This window comes from Talpa occidentalis, unplaced genomic scaffold, assembly GCF_014898055.3.
Source record: "Talpa occidentalis isolate TD23 unplaced genomic scaffold, MPIMG_talOcc4v2.1, whole genome shotgun sequence".
NCBI classification, from domain to species: domain Eukaryota; kingdom Metazoa; phylum Chordata; class Mammalia; order Eulipotyphla; family Talpidae; genus Talpa; species Talpa occidentalis.
In genome coordinates this window covers 110,035,204-110,057,949 of record NW_026555331.1, presented here as the reverse complement: position 1 = coordinate 110,057,949, position 22,746 = coordinate 110,035,204, and the positions used below count along the sequence as shown (strand labels likewise).

At 41.8% G+C, this 22,746-nt stretch overlaps 1 long non-coding RNA gene across 2 annotated transcripts; it reads left to right on the top strand.

Moving 5' to 3' along the window:
* Positions 1-927: 927 nt before the first annotated feature.
* Positions 928-22,352, top strand: LOC119250291 (uncharacterized). Of its 2 annotated transcripts, none has more exons than XR_005126265.2 (5): positions 928-956; positions 11,194-11,234; positions 20,544-20,612; positions 21,154-21,250; positions 22,056-22,352. It is a non-coding gene; the product is annotated as an uncharacterized LOC119250291 (long non-coding RNA). The 2 variants fall into 2 exon arrangements; XR_008550481.1 differs by lacking the exon at positions 928-956 and adding an exon at positions 5,357-5,447.
* The last annotated feature ends 394 nt before the right edge of the window (positions 22,353-22,746 follow it).

Sequence of the window (22,746 nt, the reverse complement as noted above, 5' to 3'; positions counted from 1 at the left end):
CTTGGTATATACTGGAAGGTTTGCCATATACCATGACTGACGTGGCCTTCCCTCCAGTCCTCACTGGGGTGTCTGCATTCTAAGGTGATGTAATGCATCTAAACACTCTATATAAAGCAGATAAAATGACTAAAGTCTTCTCCACTTTGCCAGCTATTTTCCTTAGGATTAACTTAACGGGGTGCCTGCATTCCTAGGTACTCTGTGCACACTAGTTCATTTAACTATCACAATCCTGTGAAAGTAGTAGCAGAATAAGGAGAAAACAGTGATTCATGTTGCTGATACAGCGTGTAAGCTGCTGAATTAGCCTCTGAACCCAGATCTTTGTTGGCCAAGCCTGTGCCCCAACCACTCAGTGAACTGAAAACTAAAGGCAGCTGGTGGCTAGGGGAGCATTGATTGGACATTTCTGCTTTGAGTAAAAATTTTGGAACTGGATTGAATTTATTTGAAGAGAACATATTTTGCTGGCCTTAACAAGGAAAACTACCTTGGTCCCTTTTGTCATAGTAGACACTCAACAAACATAGGGCCCCAAGAACCACAAGCTCCACACTGCAGGCTATCAGGAACACTCTGCTGGGGGCTTGGCTTTACTTGTCCCTCCCTCTCTGTGAAATCCTGGGGACTGTCAAATAAATGACAAGACTCATTTTACAAGTAGACCAGAAGTCTGCAGTGGCGAGTCCCAGCTGATTGCCTATCTTATCTTGAGTCATCAGTCTCTCATTCAGGCTTCCACAAACAACTCTCAGTCCTGTGCTTCGGGAGCAAGGGCCTGATGAAGTGGGCATTTCCCAGGGCCTTGGTTTATTGTGAGCCCCTGCTAAGGGAACTTGGCTAAGGGTGGGCCATGTCGCCAGAGCAGCAAGAAGGTTTGAAAGTTGAGGTTCTGAGGGGGCCTCTGTGTTCTGAGAATGATGGGGACAATGACCAGATGAGAGCGGGGATTGGTAAGACCTAATGGGGTGTACCATATGTTAAGTTCTGTGTCATGTACTACCCATGCATCACCTCATTTAACTTGGGTAACCTTTTCTTGGGATAAAGAAATTGAGATCCAGGGAAGCTGAATAACTTTCTTGAGTACGAACATCTACTCAGGAGTCAAGCTGAGACTTGAACCTCGGTATTTTGAATTCTAGTTTCTTAATCTCTTGTTTGGGGCAAGAAATGAGCTTTCTTATAAAACCAAATCACAAAGCCTTGAAGGATTAGGTCCAGAAGTATACCCTAGAGGAGAGTAGGCCACTACACTGTACCCCCATCTCATCTTCCTCTTGAGGCCCTCTCGCCTATTTCTTTCTGCCATCCCTGTGCTGCTTAGTGTCAAAGACACAGTCTGGAGCTTAAAAAAAAAAAAAAAATTAGACAAAGGCAGAACAGATTTGAAGTCTTGAATTGGTCAAGTTGGTATAGAGGTAGAGATAGAGTTTTTTGATCTTAGCAGAATTAGTTCTTCATTCCTGGGAACAAGAGGGTATCAAAAAGCAGGACTCCAGAACCCCAGCCCACTGATATGAGAGAGGTTTGGCAGTGCAGCAAAGATCCTGCATTCTGAGGCCAGTCTTTCCTGGATTACAGATTTAATTCCACCACTCACTGGTTCTATCCTGACTAGAGAGACTCACACTTCCATAGTGTTCTCCCATGTCAAACAGGTATTGTGGTAATGCTTGCTGTGTGAGCATGAGCCCTTGTGGGGTACCTGGCATAAATATGTGCTTGATGAACAGAGTCTGTTATTTGTTGCTCAACAAATATTAACATCTATTTTATATATTGAGTTATATTGAGTTTCAGTCTGAGATTTCATTTGAACTCTCTTGTTTTCAGCTCCTCAGTAGGTATTCTAGTTTTGGAGCCCTTACATGTTTCCTATAAAGTTTATTACTAGCTTTTGAAGTTTGGGTTGTTCTTTTCAATTAGAGGATTTCAATTGTAACTTCTTTAAATTTTTTCAATTATGAAATATTACAAATATGCTGAATTTTTTTTAAATCAGCATTTTTTTCTTCAGACTTAAATTGGTTAACCTCAGTCATTTCTCCATGAAGAACCCATCTGCTAGGCAAAAGAACCCTTAGTACCAAACCAAGAAAAATCCTAGCCAATCCTGTCCACAAGAAATGAGTACCCTTTGTCATGTTTGTCACCCTAATGGTCCTCATCCTCCAATGAACACATTGTCCTACATGCACACACAAACACAGGTACCTATAATAAGCACACAAACTGGTAATATAAATTACTACCTTGGATGCTCCTTTGAAAAAATAGAAATGTTGATGGCAACAAATATCAGTGGATAATTTTCCATTTTAGGATGCACTGATATTTATTTAGATAAAAATATGCGAATACTTTTTCATTGTTTCTGGTTTATTTGAATTAACAAGTGTACTTGCATAATAATGAACATGCCTGATTTGATCTTTGAGTTATTTTCTGATTTTTAAAGATCTATTCATATTGCAGGACCAGAAGGTTCACATATACTGACAAATTGTTCTTCAAATGAACTCATATCTCCACCAACACTGACTAATATCTAATCTCTGCAAAGATTATTAATCTTTTTGGTTTCTCATGATATAAGTTTGCATTTCTTTGTTCCTGATGACATGAATATTTTTCCCACACTTATTTGTTATTTACATTTCTTTTTGAAACGTGCTGTTGTGTCTTGTCCCTATGGTATGGAAGTATTCCTCTTTTCCTTATTGTTTATGAGGGTTCTTTATAGAAATAGAATTAAAACCCTTTTCCTGTCATATTTCACAAATATTTCCCTCAGTTGGCCACTTGTAACTTAATTTTATTTTAAAATTTTGTTTAAAAATATTTTTTGCCTGAGAGTGATTTTTTTAACTTTACTTAATTGTATTGATTTCAGATGCTGCCCTTTCTTCATATTTCTGCTATAGAGTTTTCTGTTGTGTTAATGCACATTATTTATTCATTTTCTTATTGATGAAGACTGATGAATAGCCAACATTTTGTTAGTGCAATGTTTCCTTCTTCTCTTTTCTTTTCACTGCAGTCCTATGCAAGTTTTGTAGATGTATCCCTGTAAGTGGAATTGCTCAGGTGGCAGGTGAGTCTGCTAGGGCTGCCAGAGCAAAGTACTGTATGCTGAGTTTCCTGAACAACAGAAATGTATTGGCGCACAGTTCTAAAAGCTGGAAGCCCAAAATTAAGGTGTCAGCAGGGTTGGTTCATTCTGAAGGTCTTGAAAGACCTCTTCCAGGCCTTTTTCCTGGGGTGGTGATGACTGGCCTCTTCCTGTGTCTCCTTATGTGCTTCGCTACTAAGACACATTCAAGTGCAGAACTTGTTCTTGGTTTCTGTCAGCTTAAAGAAGTTGTCTTTAATTCATGGTTTGCTACAGGTTTCATGACTATTGAAATTTTTTGCTGTGCTTTCCCTCTATTTAAGACAATGATATGTTTTTTAATCAATTCATCTATGACATTTTTGTTGAACCACATTTTTAATACATTGCTTAATTTAATTTACTAATATTATATTTAGATTGTTGTCCTATAATTTTTTTGGCATTTTCTTTGTTCAGTTTTTGTAAAGAGATTATAAAATGAGTTGGTTATCATTCCTTTTGCTTCCAATTATTTATGTAAAATAAGGCTTATTTGTTTCCTATAAGTTTTTGAAACTTTCTGGTAATAACATGTGGTATTCTTTTTGCCAATGAGATTTTTTTTAATTAATTTAAAAGCTCAAGGTGTATCCAGATCTGTAATTTCTTCAGTTTTCTAGAAAGTTGTGTACTTCTTTGAGTTTCTGTTAATTTTTTTTTTTATTCTTTACTCTTTCTGTAGTTATGGAACCCTGTTCATTCTTTCATGGGTTTAGTTGTCCATCATTATTTAAGCCTGTTTGAATTGAGTTTCTTACAACTTGACACTTAAGACATTCTGACAGAAGGAAGTAAATAAGAAAACATAAGATACAATTGGCACTGCAACAGTTGACTTCCAAGCCACCCTGCTCCCCTTTTGTTTTCATCAACTGACTTCAAGACTTCACTAAGCTGTTAAAATCTCCAGGAAGTCTTCCTTGACTGTCATCACTCCTGGTGAACCTGGATGTTTTACATATGCTTTCCTCTACAAGAGCATTAATCAGTCTAAATAAAAATGATCTGCCTCCTCCACTAAACTGAGTGTCCATCCAGAGCAAGGAAGTCATATTCATCCTTGTATTTCCAGAGACAGACAAGTGCCTTTCACATAACAAGCACTCAACAAATACTTTCTTAATAGATCTGTAAACACAGCAGTGTGGCATCTATCAGGAAGAATAGACTAGACCAGGCCCAGAGGGAACTCTTTTCCCAGAACACATCCTTCCTGAGCTATAAAATCACAATAGCCACTCACCCACTTGGCTAGGCAACTTCCCTCTGCCTGTCTCTTGGCTCTAATGCTGGGACTTTTAGACTTAGGCTGGGGCCATGGCAGAGTGCCTCATGGCAACAAGTCTTGGCTGACAGAGCTGGGATGGCCTCGCCCTATTCCAGTTTCTATCCCCACATATTTCCATACCCCTTTTCCCCACCATGCCAAGGGGAAGAGAAATAAATAAGATTAGTGCACAGGAGGCTGGGCTTTGGAGACAAATAGTCATTGGCTTAAGTCTTGATTCTGGTCCCTTCTGGACCATGCGGCCTGGAACAATATGCTTCTCTCTAAACCTTGGTTTCCTCCTTTGCAATATTAACTCCCATCTCCCAGGTTTGTGGAATTCTCTCACAGTAAATGTGCTCCAACTTTACTATGCAATGCTTAAAGTCCTTCTGGTGTTCTAAACTAAAAGTGTTTTCCCCTCTGTGTCCCATTCTCAGTCCCAAAATTTGTAGTGCCCAAGAAGCCAGAGGCAACCATTCTGGAGTCCCCCTGTAGTTAACTCTGCACTCAGTGGTGGCACATGAGTGGCTGTCATTCAAAGCTAATTATTCTGTCTACTTGTCTCTGTCTCTGTCTCTGTCTCTGTCTTTGCCTCTCTTTTTCTCTCTTTCTCTCTCTCTCTCTCATCCTAGTTTTGGAACACCCCAGAAGCAATCTCATGGTACACTTAATCCTTTCACTGTTTTCTAACTCTGAGAGTTTAGAAAGTCAGGTGCTCCCCTTGCTCTCCTTGGATAACTCAATTACAAGAATTAAAAGGCTTTGGTTACATTAATTTGGAAACTGTGCACCTCTCACCCAGGAAGGATCCAAGAGACCCACAAATGCAGGGAGTGCAGACACTCCACCTCCTGGACAGTCACACAAGGGGTAACCCTGAGAGCATCTTATCCATTTGCCTGTACAGGTCAGGACCCTCACAAGACTCTTGTGTGACTCTCACAACATTTCTGTGAAGCAAGAGGAGAAGGTTCCTTTGTGTTTCACATGCCCTGCCTGCCTCTCAGGCTCATCTAGGTAAGTGACTTGCCAAAGGACACAGCCAGTAGTTTAGTGGGGTAGCAGAAATAGAGCACAGCCCTGCAGACATGTAGACTGGGGTCTTCTTGCTATGCTCTACAGCATTAACAGCAGCCTTCACAGTGATTCTTTATATACATCAGAGTGTTTTTATTACTTACATCCATGAAACTGGCAAGCAAACTTGTCAGGTTGCAAGTAGATTAAAAATCTCAGATCCTGGGCTTCCCCTGGTGGCGCAGTGGTTGAGCGCTGGGCTGCGAAGCTGCCTCTGCAGCGCCAGTTCAATCCCTGGCTGCCAGCAAGGGTCCCACATGGCGCGCAGACCTCTCCTGCCGCCCGCTGCTCCCCTCAGCAGTGTACTTCGGTCCTTCTGCCTGCTCTGCTGCCTGCTCTGCTCCCCGCTCTGGCTCTGGTGAATTCTCTCACCCTCCCGTGCTTCTGACTGTACCCAGTGCTTGAATAAATAAATAAATAAATAAATAAATAAATAAATAAATAAATCTTTAAAAAATAAAAAAATAAAATAAAAAAAAACCTCTGATCCTTCACGGTTCTAGACACCTGGGATCCCCTGTTTGAATTCATGATATCCAGAATCCATGAGCATATGACACTAAGTTTGAGATGGATTCTCATGCAATAATAGACAACCAGAGAGATGCAAACCTAAGACCTATTTCTTTTCTTCAGAGCCTATAGTCTAGGGAGAAGAATTAGATGTCATGTATATAGAAACAATAGGCAGGGCTGCCACATGCAGTGTGGATGGGCCAAGGAAGGCACTCCAGTGATCCTGCCAAGTGTGCCTCTGTGTCCACTGAGGTTTCATGGCAGTTAAGAAGTCTTCAAGGGGAAAGATCATTGTTATTTGACACATAAACATGTCTGATGAAAGAGATGCTCCTTGTAGAGACTGAGCACCGGAGGATTTAGAACACAGCATGGAGGTTGTGCCCCAGCCATCCTGGTTTTGTGTTTGCAGCTGATGGAAGAGGTGGCATGTGTGGACCCAAGAGCTTCATCTCTAAATGCTGGGATCCTCCTGCACCATAGCAGCCTTCCTTACACTTAACTGAGGCAGCACAGACAGAGGGAGCATTTTGTTCACTTTATAAAAATATTAATGACGGAGGTGAAAGGTCAGGAATTAGTCCCAAGGGCAGGGCATTGGGAGCTTACGGAGCCAGTACTCCTGCATGATCTGCAGTTGCCAGGACTGTGACCACAGGTGATATCAGAGGCATTAGCAGATTGCCAGGTCTGCTGGTGGTGAAAAGGCAGCAATAATGGCAAAGAAGGAGTCTCCTGGCCTTTGGAACAAGTTGTCAGACAGTTGGGGCCTGGATTTGTATCCCTGGTGGCCAGTGTAAGAACTTTGTCCCTTAATTGGTCAGAAGAGGCTGATCTATGTTGTAATATCAAAGGACCACAAAGTCACAGTGGCTTAAAACATAACAGAAATGTCTTGGAGGTCAGAAGAGAGATGGGATAAAGAAAAGGACTTTGTCGCATGTCGTGGTCACTCAGGGACCAAAGCTGATGGAGATTCACCAATTTATTGAGCTGTTATCTCCATATGAGGCCCCAGGGGAGGAGAGAAAGGGTATCAGATTGTAAATGTTTGTACCAGAAAGTGGCACACATCATTTCCTCCTACATTCCCTGGGTCACAGCAAGTCAACATATCATGGCTTATGTTCAGGACTGTGGGGTGAGGTGTAATATTTTTATGTAGCTGAAAGGAGAGGCAGGCTGGATGTATCGTCACACTCTGCTACCACATTATGGCTGGAGCTTGGGATCTTTCTTGAATGGATTGAGATTATGCAATATGGTCTCCTTTGCAAGGTGAACACACAGGTCACTTGAACAGGGACCTGCAAGAGTCACAGAGGCCTCTCTGCCCACACAGGGCTCTTTAAGCTCCGAAAGTTCAGGACTCCACCATCCCACTCAGTTTTGTGGTGCAGGAGAAAGACCGGAGAGATAGGCGATACAGTGTTTCCCAAAGTGCAATTATGAGCAAGGCATTTCCTGTTCTGTTCTCTTTCAATACTTCTAATTATATCCAAGAGGAAATTATAAACTGAGGTTAATAGGTCCCTAACATGTCTCTAACACTTGTTAGCCTCTCTTTTCAACAAGGAAACCACAGAGCTAGCTGTGCTTCGAACTCAGGCAATACAATGATAGTCACTTTTCTGATTACTTTCCATTAAAGACTAAAACACTGGTTTTCAATCTGCCCATTTTGTTTCCTTTTTAGATGTACTTATTTAAACTTCCAGAAAAAGGGCTCATTCAAAAAAAAGTTCTAAGTACTGGCTATGAGAAGTGGCCAGAAATCTCCAAGGTGCTAAGAAAATGACTGCAATGTGGCAGACAGGTGTCTAATACTCCCTCTCATTTCCCTGTCAGAAGACATTGGTAGAACAGGATTTCAACTACAGGCTAGAATCCATCTTCCAGGTGTTTACTTGTCATCTGCCAACTGTACACCTTAAGGACAGACCATGTGACGTTTTGGTTTTATCACCTGTAAAATGGGGGTGATAATGGTGTTATTTTCCATAAGGTTTATATGAAGATGAAATAGGTTAAATAACGCAACTCTTCTAACAGTCCCAGAGATGATACTGGTTATTACTGTTGTCAGTCCTACTCACGCCTCTTGAATCCAGGTCTCCCAGCTGCCTTTTCTTTATACATCAGGCCTGTGACTGAAGTTGACTGAAAGCAGGCATTTACATCTCATGGTCTATTCGGTTTTTATTTATCATAGGCAAATGTTTTTCTAGAAAATTAAGTAATTGAGTTAGTGATCACCAAGTTAGGCCAAACTGAGTCTGGTGTTCCCTGCAATCAATTACTCCGATAGCTGTTTAAAACAGACAACTTAGCTGGTGGTCCCCCTCCCCACTCCCAATTCTCTCTATTCATTTCTTTGTTCACTAATCTGTTTTACTTGGTCATGTTCAGATGGGAGTGGCTGGCTGCCTGGCTGTGGCAGCTCCTCTCTGTTAATCTAAGGGGAGCAAAGGGTTGTAAAGGGGTTGATGAAATACAGGAAAACACTGCAGGGTCAGCTGTCTGACATCCCAGGCCCCAGGGCAGCTCATGGAGGAGCAGAGACAGGCACCTAAAGCTGGCGCTAAGCGTATCAGTAGCAAGGGCCATGACAGCCTGGAACAGCAGCTCCCAGAAGGCTCGGCCCTCTTCCCTCTCCTTAGGACTAGAGGTTGAGACCAGGCATAGTTTCCCAGAGGCCTAGTCTTCAGTGTGATTTCTGTGCAAAATCATATAAAAGTTAAAGAATCTGAATCACTAAATGTGGTATTTAGTTCATGCTCAGTGACCATGTGACCAAACTCTTAGGACCTTAGTTTCTTCATCTATAAAATGAGCTATCTAATACAAACCTCACCGAGCTGTTGTAGAGATTAAATGAGATCACATTTGTCATACGAAATAGCCCTGATCCCTTCTCCTGATATTGTGTAGAAGGCTAGGAGTTAAAAAATGGCAAAAGTATGTTGTCTCAAATCAAGCTCGATCTTGGAGCAGCAGAAAACATTAATTGGCAATCAGAGTATTCACTTCCAGGGGAGACAGAAGAGCAGGTCCCAGCTGGTTGGACTTAGAGATGACTCACTTTTCCAGAACTTAATTCTCTCGCCTGTAAAATTCATCCAACTTGCACTACCCCATAGAGTTGCTGGGAGGGTGAAATGAAATTCTGTGAAAAACACTTTGTAAAAGCCCCATCACAATACCACACTGATCAGAAAGTGAAGGCACCTTCACATCTAAGGTAATATACGTTGGAATCACCCTCATTGTTGCCATGACCCTTTTCATTTTCCACAAAATGTATGGATCGGTCATGCTGCTTCCCCTTCTCCTCATCCCCCAAGCCATCATGTAGATCAGGGTGGCCAATATGGTTCTTAACATGTCCTGAATAGATTGAAAGAGGGAGGATACCTAAAGCCCTCCCCTGTTAAAGTCTCTCTGGGCCCTGGGAGACAGCTGCTTGGCTAATTCTTCTCCATTTCTGCTATAGAGATTGAGGGAACAGCACATGTTACCTGCTCCTCCCTCCATCCCCACTGCCAGGACTGTTTCTCCACTTTGCTTATAGTCATTCAGTGGTTATAAAGTGATGGCAACTTGCCTCTTCATGTCCAGAAACAATCTTCAGTTGTTTCTATCCCAGCCCATATTGCTTTATGTTAAAAAAAAAAAAAAGTGTGCATTTCAGTCATTTGTAGGAAACTTAACCTCAGGAATCAACTCAAGGAAATGGTGCTACATTCACTCAGCCCCTCAACCCAGCACTGTTATCACCAAACAGCCTCTTCCTTACTAACTCACTCCTGACTAGGCCACATCCAATGGCACAAGTCTGGAGAGGGTGGACATACACTAGGCTAATGGCCCTCACGTTCCCCTCCCTCCCTAGATCCACAGAGGAAGCTGGTATGTGTAGACCTCCCTCCGTCTCTTCCTCCTGAGGCTATGATTGATTGACTCCTGGTGAGCACAAACCCCACTTGGATCAGGCAGAGTCCCTTCCATGGGGATTTAAGAGAGGCTGTCATATACACTTGGAAGCTGTCTATGGCCTTGTTTTCTTCTCTGGGGCATAGGAATGTGGAGGAAACCAATCTTTAGATACAAAAGAAGGATGAAGATTGAAAGGGATGGTGGGAGGAGAAGAGACAAAGCATTGGCTTTAAATCCTTCTGACTCCCAGCACCCCGGCCCTGGGTTCTATCAGATACCACTGTACCCTGATAATAAAGCCCCCATTTTGCTTGCATCAACATCCAGGGTATTTCTAATGTAACTAAATGAATTATAAGCACAGCCTCCCACCAATTATCTCCTAGCAGAATTCTTAGGTCTAAGATCTTAATCCAGAACATCACTTCTCATACACTTAGAATGAATGCAGGGATTAAGCTATTTTGCCACTTTTATAAGATTATTGGTTTTCCACAATAAATATGCAGAAAACCAACATAAGACATCATGTCATTCTTCTATTCAGAGAGAGTCCTAATTCCTCATAGTTAAACATTGAACTTTCTGTGTAATATTCAATCAAGGCTTTTCAAGATTTCCCCCAAAATGATCAATATTTACTATTTGATGTATGTTTCAAGTAACAGAACCCGGTATAACCCAGTATAAACTGGCTTAAAAGAAACAAAGGTTATAAAGTAGATGGTGCAAATTGGCTCACTCAGTCGTTCTAATCCCCTTCTTGGATTTTCCAGTACTGAAGAGGCTGGAAAGTCAAAGACTGCATTTTCCAGGGTTCCATGTACTGAGGAGAATCAGAACCTTTCCAGAAGGAACTATGCCTCAGTACTCCCCTCTGTACCTCAAGATTCACTTTCTGGGCCCAGCCTCCCCCTCACATATATCTACCTCAGGCATCATTTCAAAGGCCACATGACCAAGGCCATAAATCTGTGCCCTTGTTTAGTGTGGCATGTCCTCTACCTCTAATCCAATCTCCCCTCTGTGTGTTCTCGGTGCTCGCTCATTCGGTTTGACAGCTATTTAATAAACCTATTTGCTTTCCTTTGACATGAGGCAGAAGTGGTGGGTGTTGAAGAGCCGTGAGGCCCTCATGGACAATGAAACCCTTTCCCACTCAACACTCTTCCAGCTCAGTACAGATAAATTGTGGAGAACTTGAAATTAACCCAAGCTATCTTCTTTTCTTAAGGAAAAAAAATCACTGGAGACCCAAGAAGCAGAGCAAGTGCAGTAAGTAAAAGGGACGGCAGGAGAAATCACATTTCCTGGCTTGAAGGGCAGGGGTGAGCCCAGATCAGGGGCCTGTGAGCCTTCCTTCAATCTAGCTTTTATCACTTCAAAGAAGCAGGTCTTAAAGGAATGCCCTTTATGAGTGATTCTGTCTTCAAAAGCATGAAAAAAAGCATAGTTTCTTAAGCCCTCTTGCTGGAAGCCAAGGGATTTCTTTAAGGTGCTCGGGCTGCAAATCTGTACAACCAGGATACAATCTGGTGTGATAGAGACAACATTGGCTCCAAATCAGTACACCAGGCTGGAATTTTGATCCCACCTCTCCCAAGATTTATAACTTGGGCTATTTATCTGAATTTTTCAGTCTCAGTTTCCTTCTCTATAAAATGGGCACATTGTTCACCTCACAGTGCTGTCCTTAGAATTAAATAACAGAGGAAATGTAAACATTGTTGATATGCAGTAGTTGCTCAATGAATAACTAGTATTATTGTTTATTGACAGTAGTAATGCCAAGCAAATCTGCCATCCATTTCATGTCCAACTAACCATATCCTTGCATTCCATTGTTATATTACTTAGAATATGATTACTTGGTTTATTTGCATTGGTGGGAGCTAGGAACTGTTTTCTCCATGTTTTCTGTCTCAATCATAGGTTGCAATATAATTTCTCACATTCCAATATCCCTTTAAGCAAGGACAGAAGATGTAGAAACCAGGTCTGAATTGTCTTTGAATAGGAAAGGACTATTGGACTGAAGAGTGTATAATCTTCTCTGGGCAGGTTAGTCCAGTTGGGTGGCAAGGATCTGAGTTGGGTACACAGGTACATAAACATATGGGTTGAGCAGTTACTCAAAATAGCTAAGACTGGGAAGAGCCAATATTTTTAATTCCAAGCAAGTCTCCATTGAACACAATGTTTTAAGTTCTAAGTGAAGTTTGGGTGGCAAGGGCCAGGAGCAGGGTCATGTCAATTACTGTGAATGACTATGTATATATTCAGGTGCTAGGGAAACAATTCTGGATGATTTTAGGGGCCCAGTGGGCCCACTATTAGCAGGACTAACTCCAACAAATCTGGCCTCTATGTGCCAATTCTACAATATAGGTTATGATTGCTTTTGAGCCTTAGGGCACCAATGTCAACTCCCTAGGTCAAGAACCTATGTTGTCCAATAATTTCTGGAAAGTGTATGCATATTCTCCTTTTGCCTGATGCATGTTTGTCTGAATAAATGGCCTTAAGTAAGGATTGGAGAAATAACTACTGCTGTAATCTTGCAAAATTGTTTCTCCCAGGGACCTGACAATGGATTCCAGGTCTGAAAACAGTCAGGAATCGTGACTTTTTCTGGGGCTGCTGTCCACACCTCTTGATCACTCATCCTTGATTCCTTTTAATTGTACACATCGACCAATGCTCTTTTGTTGGTTGTCCAACTATCTTAGTCAAGTTACAATGTACTCTATCAACTGTCTCCCTCTCTGTTGTTCCATCCTCCTTGGAAGGTCTCTACTTTGCTGGTTGTGGCCTACATTATTTGGGATCCTATCATCCTTATTCCTATGAGGAGCCTAGTTCTATCATAGTAGCATCTCTTGCTTGCACTCTTATTCTATAAAGATCACCATCACTTAGCTTCTCAATAATTCTAGTGCATACTTACTAACAAATTCTCTGGTACCTCTTGTAAAACTTGATCAGTTGGTACATTTTATGATCTGATGAAACACTTGCTCTACCAACCCCACTTCTCAGAATCCTGTGATCTTTTTCTTCTCATCTGTCACATCAGTTCTGCCATTTCTACTTTATTTAGTAGAGGTTCTAACATTTCTCAAGCTTCTCATAGCTATTCTAGCAGCATATTACAAACTTCAGGATACTTGCTATGGTATTAAATCCTAAATTGCTAAATTTATCCAACTTTATTTTCTCTTTTATCCAACTTTATTTTCCTCTCTCTTGATCCTGCACGCTTGGGACCTGACCACAAAGTCACTGGAGCATCAGCCAGTACTTATTAGCTAAATCCTGTAGCAAATTGATATAGTAAATACTCAGCAAATAGCTCCTCTCAGACCTCTTAGCTCCTGTTAGCAGGCCCACCACCTCCGCAGTCATACTATGCTGGGCAATGGCCCTTGCTATTGCTCTTGTTGACAGTAAGGGCCATGCTATGGGAGGTGGTAAAATCCTGACTGGCACAAACATTGTTTTGCAAAGAAGTTATTTCCTTTGATTGTTATTTCTGCATAAGCTGCAAGTTAGGGAGAGGGCACTATTTTTCTATTTTTATTAACATGGGGGAATGCCCACATACAGTACAGTGGGTTCAGGGTTATTCATGATTTCAAGGTCCTCAGAATTGTCTACACAAGTTTCCCAGAGCCTACAAAATCAACCTTCTTTGAAGTTCTAGTATTCTTTTACTTAATTTTTGGTGCTTACCACCATCTGCCCTTTGGCTGTAAATTAGAACTTCCTTAAATACTGCCTAAGAGGTCCTCTTACCTTCATATTTTGCATTGCTAATCATCAGAAACTGGTCATTGTTTCTCTTAATGAATCTATGTTTGTGGAAAAAGCTACTCAATCCTACTGTCCTACTTCCCTCATTCACTCAAGTATACCACCTAAAATACCCACTTCCATTTATATCCTAGTCATAGCCAACATTAGCACAAGTTTTAATTAAACAACAGATAACATGCTAAGTACTCATCATGCTCTACCACTGGGTTCTCATTGACAGTTGTTTAGCAGTTTATCCAGTTCCAAAATCCCACTTTAGGGAGGGTCCCCTCCTAAGATCACTTCTTATTCCATTTTTCTAGAAAAAGATGCTGAGGTGGAAATTTTGGTGCAGAAAATTTACCAGTACATACTCTCAGGTGTTTGATATACATATTTGTAAAGATGTAACGCGAGACTAGGAAGGAGAAGCGACCCATGATGTTGCTACAGCTGACGCTTTGCTAAACCCCAGGAGAGCTTTGGAGATAAGATGACCCTTTAAGAATGTCCCAAAGTGATGCAAGTGGGTCAGGAGATTGTATAGTCACTAGTCACAGTCACCTCCTGTAAGGGAGAAAACTGGGCAAGGCAGTTCCCTACAGCCTAATGCGATGCCCAGTAAGGAATGTGGGAATAGGTTATCCTGGCTGATATTCCCAGCAGTTGGGAATATATTAGTCCCCAGAGAAGACATCTGGGCAGAGCACCATATATATACACACATTATATAATCAAGATCCTACTTAAGATTTAAAATATTTTCACTATGCCAGAAAGTTCCTAGTATCCCTGCAGTCAATCTCTGCTGCCTCCTCCGTCTCAAGAGAAAACCACTATTCTGATTTCTATCACAATAGATTATTTTTGTGAGTTCTACAACTTCATATAAATGGAATCACAAAGCAGTCTGTAATGTCTAGTATGTATTTTCTAGATTCAATCACATTTTTGTGTTTATCAGAACTTTTTATTGTTAGTAATATCCCATTATATAAATATACCACAAATTATGTGTACATTAATGATATTTTTGTTGTTTCCAGTTTCTTGCTTTTAAGAAAAAAAACTGTCATAAACCTTCTTAAACTGGTCTTCTAAATTAGGACATATACTTTTTTTTCTTTCTGGGAAATAGCTCGGAATAGATTTGGTGGGTCATAGTTTCCATGGAGTCTTAAGACAAAGAATAAATACTAACTAGTTGCCCAAAGTGGTAACACCATTTTGCCCTCCTCACATGAATGTATGGTAGTTCCATTCTCTCCATTTTCATAATATCAGTCTTTTTAATGGCATCCATCCTACTGGCTATGAACTGACAGCCTGCTGTGGTTCCTAGTTTGCATCTTCCTAATGAGTAGTGATGTCAAGCGCTCTGCGTGTGTATCTAGGTATGTGTACCTTTGGAAAGTTCCTGTTCCACTTCTTGCTGGCTTATTTTTGTTGGGTTCTTTATCTTTTTATTACTGATTTTTAGGTTTTCTTTATATATAGTAAGTCCTCTGTTCGATATACATATTTGTGAATTTTCTTCCAGCCTTTTGCATTCTTTTACAATCTTGATGTTGTCTTCTGATGAGCAGAAATTTTAAATTTTGATAAAGTATAAATCACTTTTTTGTAGCTAATGCTTTCTATATCCTGTCTAAAATATTCTTTACCCATCCCCAGGTATAAAGGTGTGCAGAAATTCTTAATTTCTTCACGAAAGATTTATTGCATTGTTTTTAAAGTAAGATCACATTTAATGTCATATTGTATTGTTCAAAAAAAAAAAGAAATGTTTACTAAAAATGAATAGTATAGAGGTTGGGAAGGAGGTGGCAACAGATCAGGGAGCTGAAACTAGCAGAAGAGTGGATGCCCAGATAATCAGTCTCCTGAGTGCTGAAGAAGTCTCTTGCTCTCTCGCTATAACCTCCAAGCTGCTCTTATCCATTAGAGCCAGGGAGACCAGATATGCCTTTTAAAAAGGGGACCTGCAAATGGAATTCACACAGTGCCATGACCCTTGATGTGCAGCGCGGCAGGGTGTGGTCCACTCGCTTCCAAGTGCACACCACTCATTCACAGCTGAGTTTGCAGCTCCTGTCATACCCACCACTGCCCAGCAATTCTACAGTCTGCTCTCCCTGACAATGTTTTCATATGTTGACCTGAACCTTTACAAGGTTACTAGCTCACTTTTGATTCCTGAACACACTTTGTTGATGTTTTCCGAGAGGTCAGCTTCAATTCTCCATGACTTTAACTTCACTCCTCATCTTTGAGGAGAGGACTGCCACGTACTGCCCAACTATGATCCTCAGCTCCCTGAATCTCCACACTGACCTTTTATGTCTAAAGCCCATTCATAGTAAAATCAGGGCCTCCCCGGTGGCGCAGGGGTTGAGCGCTGGGTTGCGAAGCTGCTCACAGCCTCTGCAGCGCCAGTTCGATCCCCGGCAGCTGGAGAGGGTCCCACAGACCTCTCCTGCTGCCCACTGCTCCCCTCAGCAGTGTACTTCGTCACTCTGCCTGTTCCGTTCTCCACTCTGGCTCTGGTGAATTCTCTCACCCTCCCGCGCTTCTGACTGTACCCAGTGCTTGTATAAATAAATAAATAAATCTTTAAAAAAAATCATACTAAAATGAGAGGAGCATGTGTCCCTGAAACAGGGTCATTTTAGGTCCTGCCAAACCCTCTTCATAGTGAATCTGTCCAGCTTCCAGCCCTTTGCTGCCTGGGCCATGGTTTATGCTCCATGACACCTGAGCCACAGGAGACTGGATCAAAGCAAATCACAAAACCAAGGGTCATATGACCCAGGAGCTCCAGCTAGAAACTGACTCAATTTTTCAGTGGCCTCATGAAAAGATAAGATCCTCCAATGATCACATCTTTTTCTCTTAGAATTTGAACTGAAACACATGAGAAAAATTTATGTTATTAGAGGTAAAGAATTTAATAATATGTGGTTATAGGTGAAGAAAAAGTTTAGGTAGGTGGCTGAAAAGGGCCAGGTGCAAGACTAAGTGATAGAAGCAGAAACCCTGGGCAGACAGAAGCGGCTGCTGGACAATGGAGCACAGAGTTGCAGATGCCAGGAAAGGACATCAGTCCTAGACTTGCCTATCAATTCCCATAGCTAAAAGTTATCTTATGAGGGTCTCTATTTTTAACACCTACCATGAGAGGGGAAGAGAAGTGAGGGAGTAAGGAAAAGCAAAAGGAATCAAAGTAGAGCAAGGAGGGTGGTTGCTCTTCACTCTCCCATATAATATTTCTCATATAAACTGTTTGTGGGAAGGCTGAACATCACTTCACACCATTCCTGTGACTCCCTCCTGTGCCAACTCACCTGTGAAGGTGAGGGCATTGCCACTAGACCTGTGTGAAAGGTATATGCATATTCAATGAGTTAGAGAATCTGTGTCATTGAGCAGCAGCTCCTGCCTTATCAGTTTTTTTTAAATTATTATTAAGCCAATTTTTAACGATTACTTTTAGAAGTGTGATGAGGCAAAAAGAATTCAGAGGCACTAAAATGTGACTGTTGAAAATGGCTGTTCTGCTGGGATTATGGGACATGCATACCTCTTTGCAAAATTCCAGTGTCAATCTGGGAGTAAAGTGCTTTTTGTCAAAATGACTTATTAAGGGAGTGACATTCCGATAAAGGCTATGGTCACTTTATGCCCACAGAGCAACACCCACAGAGAATGAGAATTTTCCCAGGTTGTGTTAAGGGAACAAAGATCACAGTTGCATGATCTGGATATAGTCAGCCTTCACACTCAGTTATACACAAAAGCTGAACACAAGGACGTGGTCAGTGAGGTTTACACACACACACACACACTTGTGTACATGTGTGCACACATACACATACTTTCCCCTGAAAATGGAACATATATAAGAGGGGGTTCAGCAACAACTGGTTCATGGGAATTCGTTCTTTAAAAGAAAGTTCCTAATTCATTGGGGGAAGTTTCAGCTGATCAGTGAGAAAAACTACAGGGGCACTGAGCAAAAGAATGTTCTATCATCTTCTTTACATTGTAGAGAATCAGGACATGTAGAGATCAAGACATTGTACCCTGAGTGTAGGGCAAATTGAGGCGAGAAACCACAGCTGAAAGTAAAGTAAGGCATTCAAAAGCAAAAGTAAACACTTGACCTCATATGGTCTTCAGCCTGCGTGTGTGGACAGCACCCAGCACCACACACTCAAAAAAAAAAAAAAAAAAAGCTCTAGCTGGAAGAAACATGTGCAGCCCTAGCCAAGTACATGTTCATGAGGCAAAGACGAGATACAGATACGTGCAAAACTGATTACAGGTTCTGGGTTTATTGGGCAGAGATCACAGATAATGATGTTCGACATTCAACAACGAACACATCAGGAAAAATACTGTGATAAAAATCCCAAAGTGTAGGTAAGGAGTATGAAGAGACCCAGGTAAAGGCTGAATGCTTGCCGGTGGCCCCCAGCAGAATATCACTGACATGTTTGCTCACTGTACTTTTTTGAAAATTTATATGCAAAACTCATTTTTGTGGGTCAATATGTGGTGTGTAGAGAGCAAAGTCTGTGTCACCAGAAGTGTCTTAGAAATGCAGAATCCCAGACTGCAGTCCCACAGCCGTCTCCCAGCCTGCCTCACGACAGGGCCTCCAGGTGGTGTGTGTGCACCTGGCAGCGTGGACAGGGCTGCTCGTCTCCGCAGTGGCTCTTCCTCAGAAAAGAAAGTGCAAGGTGTGGAGTGGGGACTTGCAGCTGAGGGGTGTGAGCCTTCACTTCTGCATCACATGCAGAGCTGTAAACCAGTGTTACCTCAACCAATCTATCACTCAGCTGATAAGATAGAGGAAAGAAAAGAAAGTGCAATTTCCACCGGCTAAAAGGAGATTGCCATGCTGATATTTGTATTAGTTTCCTGAAGTTGCTGTATTAAATCACCATAAATTTAGTAGCTTAAAGTGGCAGGAATTTATTTTCCCATTGTTCTGTAGATTAGAAGGCAAAGTGTTGGCAGGGCAGCTCTCCCTCCAAAGGCTCCAGAGAGAGAATCCTTCTCAGCCTTTTCCAGTGTGTGGGCCAAAGCTGTTCCTTAGTCTGTGGCTGCTCCTCCCATCTTAGTTCTCACATGGTTTTCTCCTCTGTCTCAAATCTGCCTCTTTCTCTTTTGCCTGTGGTTTGCATGCCCATGTGGATAATCCAGGAGGGTCGTGTCTATAGATCCTTAATTATACTTGCAAAGACCCTTTTTCACAGGTTCTTACGGGTATATGTTTCTGGGGAAGTACCATTTAACCCACTACTGCAACATGGGGGTCAGTGAGAGAAACAGTCTCTAAGATTTGGGGGCTTGTCACAGGGAAAGTGATAGGACTGATACTAATTATTAGAGATAATCTTCAACTTTTAGGGTCCCAATTTGTTTTAAATCACTTGGCAATGGTCTTCATGTGCAAAAGAAGAAGAGAGAAGAGGAAGAGGGGAGAGAGAGAGAGAGAGAGAAAGAGAGGGTTTTTTTGCTGTCTCCCTGGGTCATCATTAGAGAAAGATCACAGAAAACACTGAATTAATTCAGGTTTTCCTGCAAGTGCTGTGTTCTGGCAATGACATGAAAACGTCGCTGGCATTAGAAGTCCGTCTAAACTATACCTCTTTTCTGTCAGCAAAGCATTCCCCTCTTGCTTTCACTATCCAGCGCTCTCTCTTCCTTCCAGCCCCTTGACTCCCAAATGCAGGGTGTCCAGCCCCTTCACAAGTCAAGGAGCAGGTCCTTGCAGACAACTTTCCTCAGGCCTCCCTCCATCCCAGCTGCCAAGGGCCCAGCCTGTCAGGTCCTGCGCTAATTAGGAGCATTATCACTTTGCTGAGAAAGAACACCCAGGACCCAGGAAAGGGCCTCTGTTAAGTGTCCTGGACATCAGAGATCCGGCTGCAGGCTTCTGCTTGACAGAACTGAAAGCTGTGAGCCGCCCTGGGAGTTGTGGGGAGAGAGCTACCTCCACTTGGGCCACTCAGAGTTGCCGGACCACAGTCAAGGGGACGACACACACCCACCACACAAAATGTGGCATATAGTTCAGCACCACTAAGTCCATACACACTATTGTCCATCTCCAAAACACTTTCTTTTTTTTTTTTAAATAATAAATTTTATTTTTATATTCCCCCATACAATTGCAAACCCCCCATTCTGACCCCAATCCCTCCCGTCCCGCCCCCCACCCCCAAAAAGTGTCTCTGGTTCATAGTTTTTTGGTGATTTTGATTTTCACTTTCTTATAGTTATTCATTTTCTGGTCCCTTATTTAAGTTTTCTAGATTCCTGCTATGAGTGAGACCATCTATCTTGTGAAGCCAAAATTCTATGCCCATTAAACAAGCCCTCACCCCTCCTCCAGCTCCTGCAACCTCCATTCTGCTTTCTCTCTCACATTGGCAGGGTCCACATTTCTTCTTTTTCCAGTTTGTTTCAATTAGCATAATGTCCTCAGATTTCATCTATGTCACAGCATGTGCCAGAATCTCCAACCTTTTCAAAGATGAATAATATTCCATTTTGTATCTATATCATACTTTATTTATCTCTTGATCCATGTTCAGGACACAGATTTTTAGAAGATAAATATTTACTTTAAATTTTGAAGTCACTTGAGCAAAAGGAAGGAAAACTCTAAGTGGTCTAAAACTGAGTAGTGAATAAAATTAAGGCAAATTTTGCCACTCATTTAAAGCAACTCCAGAAAGCTGCAACAAGAAATCACCTTTCTTTTTATACATGCAAAAGGCCCCAACTTTCCGGGACTGAAAGAAAACAGGAGTGCTTTAAGAACCAAGTAGCTGGTCCAGTTCTGGGGTGAGTCATGCCATTTGCATAAGGTTTAATTAATTAATTTGCAAAGAGCTGCAAGGCAATGAAACTACATTTGCCATTCAAATGAGATCCAATGATTTGGAAGGAGCTCAGAGAATTCCAAATTATGCCTTGAGATTTTGGTGCAGGTTTACAGATGTGGGAGGGGCAGGCCAGTAGTCTTCTGGAGTTCCCAACTAAGGAAAATAGGGTTCTCCTGCAGAGGGCTCTTATACCTGGTTGCCCGTGCTGTAAGAAATTCCATTAAGTGGAAGCATACTGGCTCTATTATTGTATTCTCTGACAATTACTTTTAAATCATTTTCCTAATGGAGGTGTGTTTATTATTTGTATTACCTTTATTAATACAACCTGTCTATTTTGAAAATCTTGGGTTACTGAATATCTAATTGACTAGCTGGTAGATTAAAGGGACTTTATTTTAGCAGGGAATAAAAGATGCCTTTAATGTAAAGAAAAAGAAAAAATTATGCATGCCATTTATTTTTCCAAAGTGTAATTTCTATTTCTCATTTTTTTCCAGTAAATATATGTGCAAAGGAAGACTCATAAATACTGGGATATGTAGTAACTTAAGTAACAGGGATTCCTCAGGGGCTGATTTGCTGCATTCCATCTTGGTGAGAGAGAGGTCTCTGGGGTAATGTTGCACCACAAGTGAGAGGTGTTAGTGGTCAAGAGAGGGTATTGAGTCACAGACTGCAGGGCCCCTGGGTACTAAAACTAGCTCCATAGTATCCCTCTGAGGTGTGCTATCCAGACTGGAGCACAAAGACAGGAAATAGGGCTCCTCTTGCTAGTTCATCAATCTGCACTAAATGTACAACCAGATATGCACAAACTCAGGTAATATGCTCTTCACAGTCCAGAACCTTCCAGAATTTGGATACCTGGAATTCAGTGCCACCTTTGCTCTTCTACTGCCTCACCTAAAAGAGACATACACAGGACTACCCTCCCTGGTCATGTTATTCCGCGTGAATCCAGGCTTGCCAATGTCATGGCACTGTCCATAAACACCATGGTTTCCAATAATTGTCTTAGCACTGTATTGAAAAGAAAATCTCTTGATGTTATAAAATGATTACCAAGGCACCTTTAGTGGGAGAATCTGTCCCTGACATTCAAAGGGCAGAGAGCCACATGGAGTTGCAAAGCAATATTGTGACCATTTCAGATGGGACCAGGCAGCAACCAAGTTGCCCCCATTGCTAATACATGAGTTGGGGCTGTTGCTGCCCACTTTGCTCCATCACAGTCAATCCCAAATTCAATTTCCAGGGTGAAATTTTACATAGAGGAGAGTAGTTGGTGGTCTTCACCAGTGGTTGCCTTGAGTTGTCAAGTTCCAAAATAAAGGAAGTTGGGGAGGAAGGTCAATATTAGGCTTGGGAATCTTCTCAACAGATTAGTGCTTTCTTCCAGGAGGACCAAGAAGACATTTCCACCTGCCACAGTCTCCTGAAGGCTCAGGTTTCTTAAGATAAATAGAAACCAAAAAGAAGAGTATCCAAGCTTTAGCCATGGAGGGAAGAGATGATAGTCCAGCAAGTGTATTTACAAAGCAGTTCCTCTCTCTGGGACTGGTTGGGAATCTTAAATGAAGTCTCTTCATTTGTATTTTCCATCCTTGCTCTTTTTATGTATTTTTCTTTGTAGTAATGACCCAGTCCCTTCTCATACCATTGCTGCCGACTGGAAACAATAATGATACTAATGCCAATTATGACTACCATTTACTGTCCTTTTTTTTTTTTTTAAAGATTTATTTATTTACTTATGCAAGCACTGGGTACAGTCAGAATCACGGGAGGGTGAGAGAATTCATCAGAGAGGGGAACAGAACAGGCAGACTGATGAAATACACTGCTGAGGGGAGCAGCAGGCAGCAGGAGAAGTCTGCATGCCATGTGGGACCCTTGCCGGCGGCTGGGTATCGAACTGGCGCTGCAGAAGCTGCGGGCAGCTTCGCAGCCCAGCGCTCAACCGCTGCACCACGAGGGGAGGCCCTTACTGTCCTTTTCTATGTGCCCATCTGTGTACTCTGAGCAGTACAAGCATCATCTCACCTAAAAACATGAGGCTGGACTCAAATTGCCAGCCCTACACCACAGTA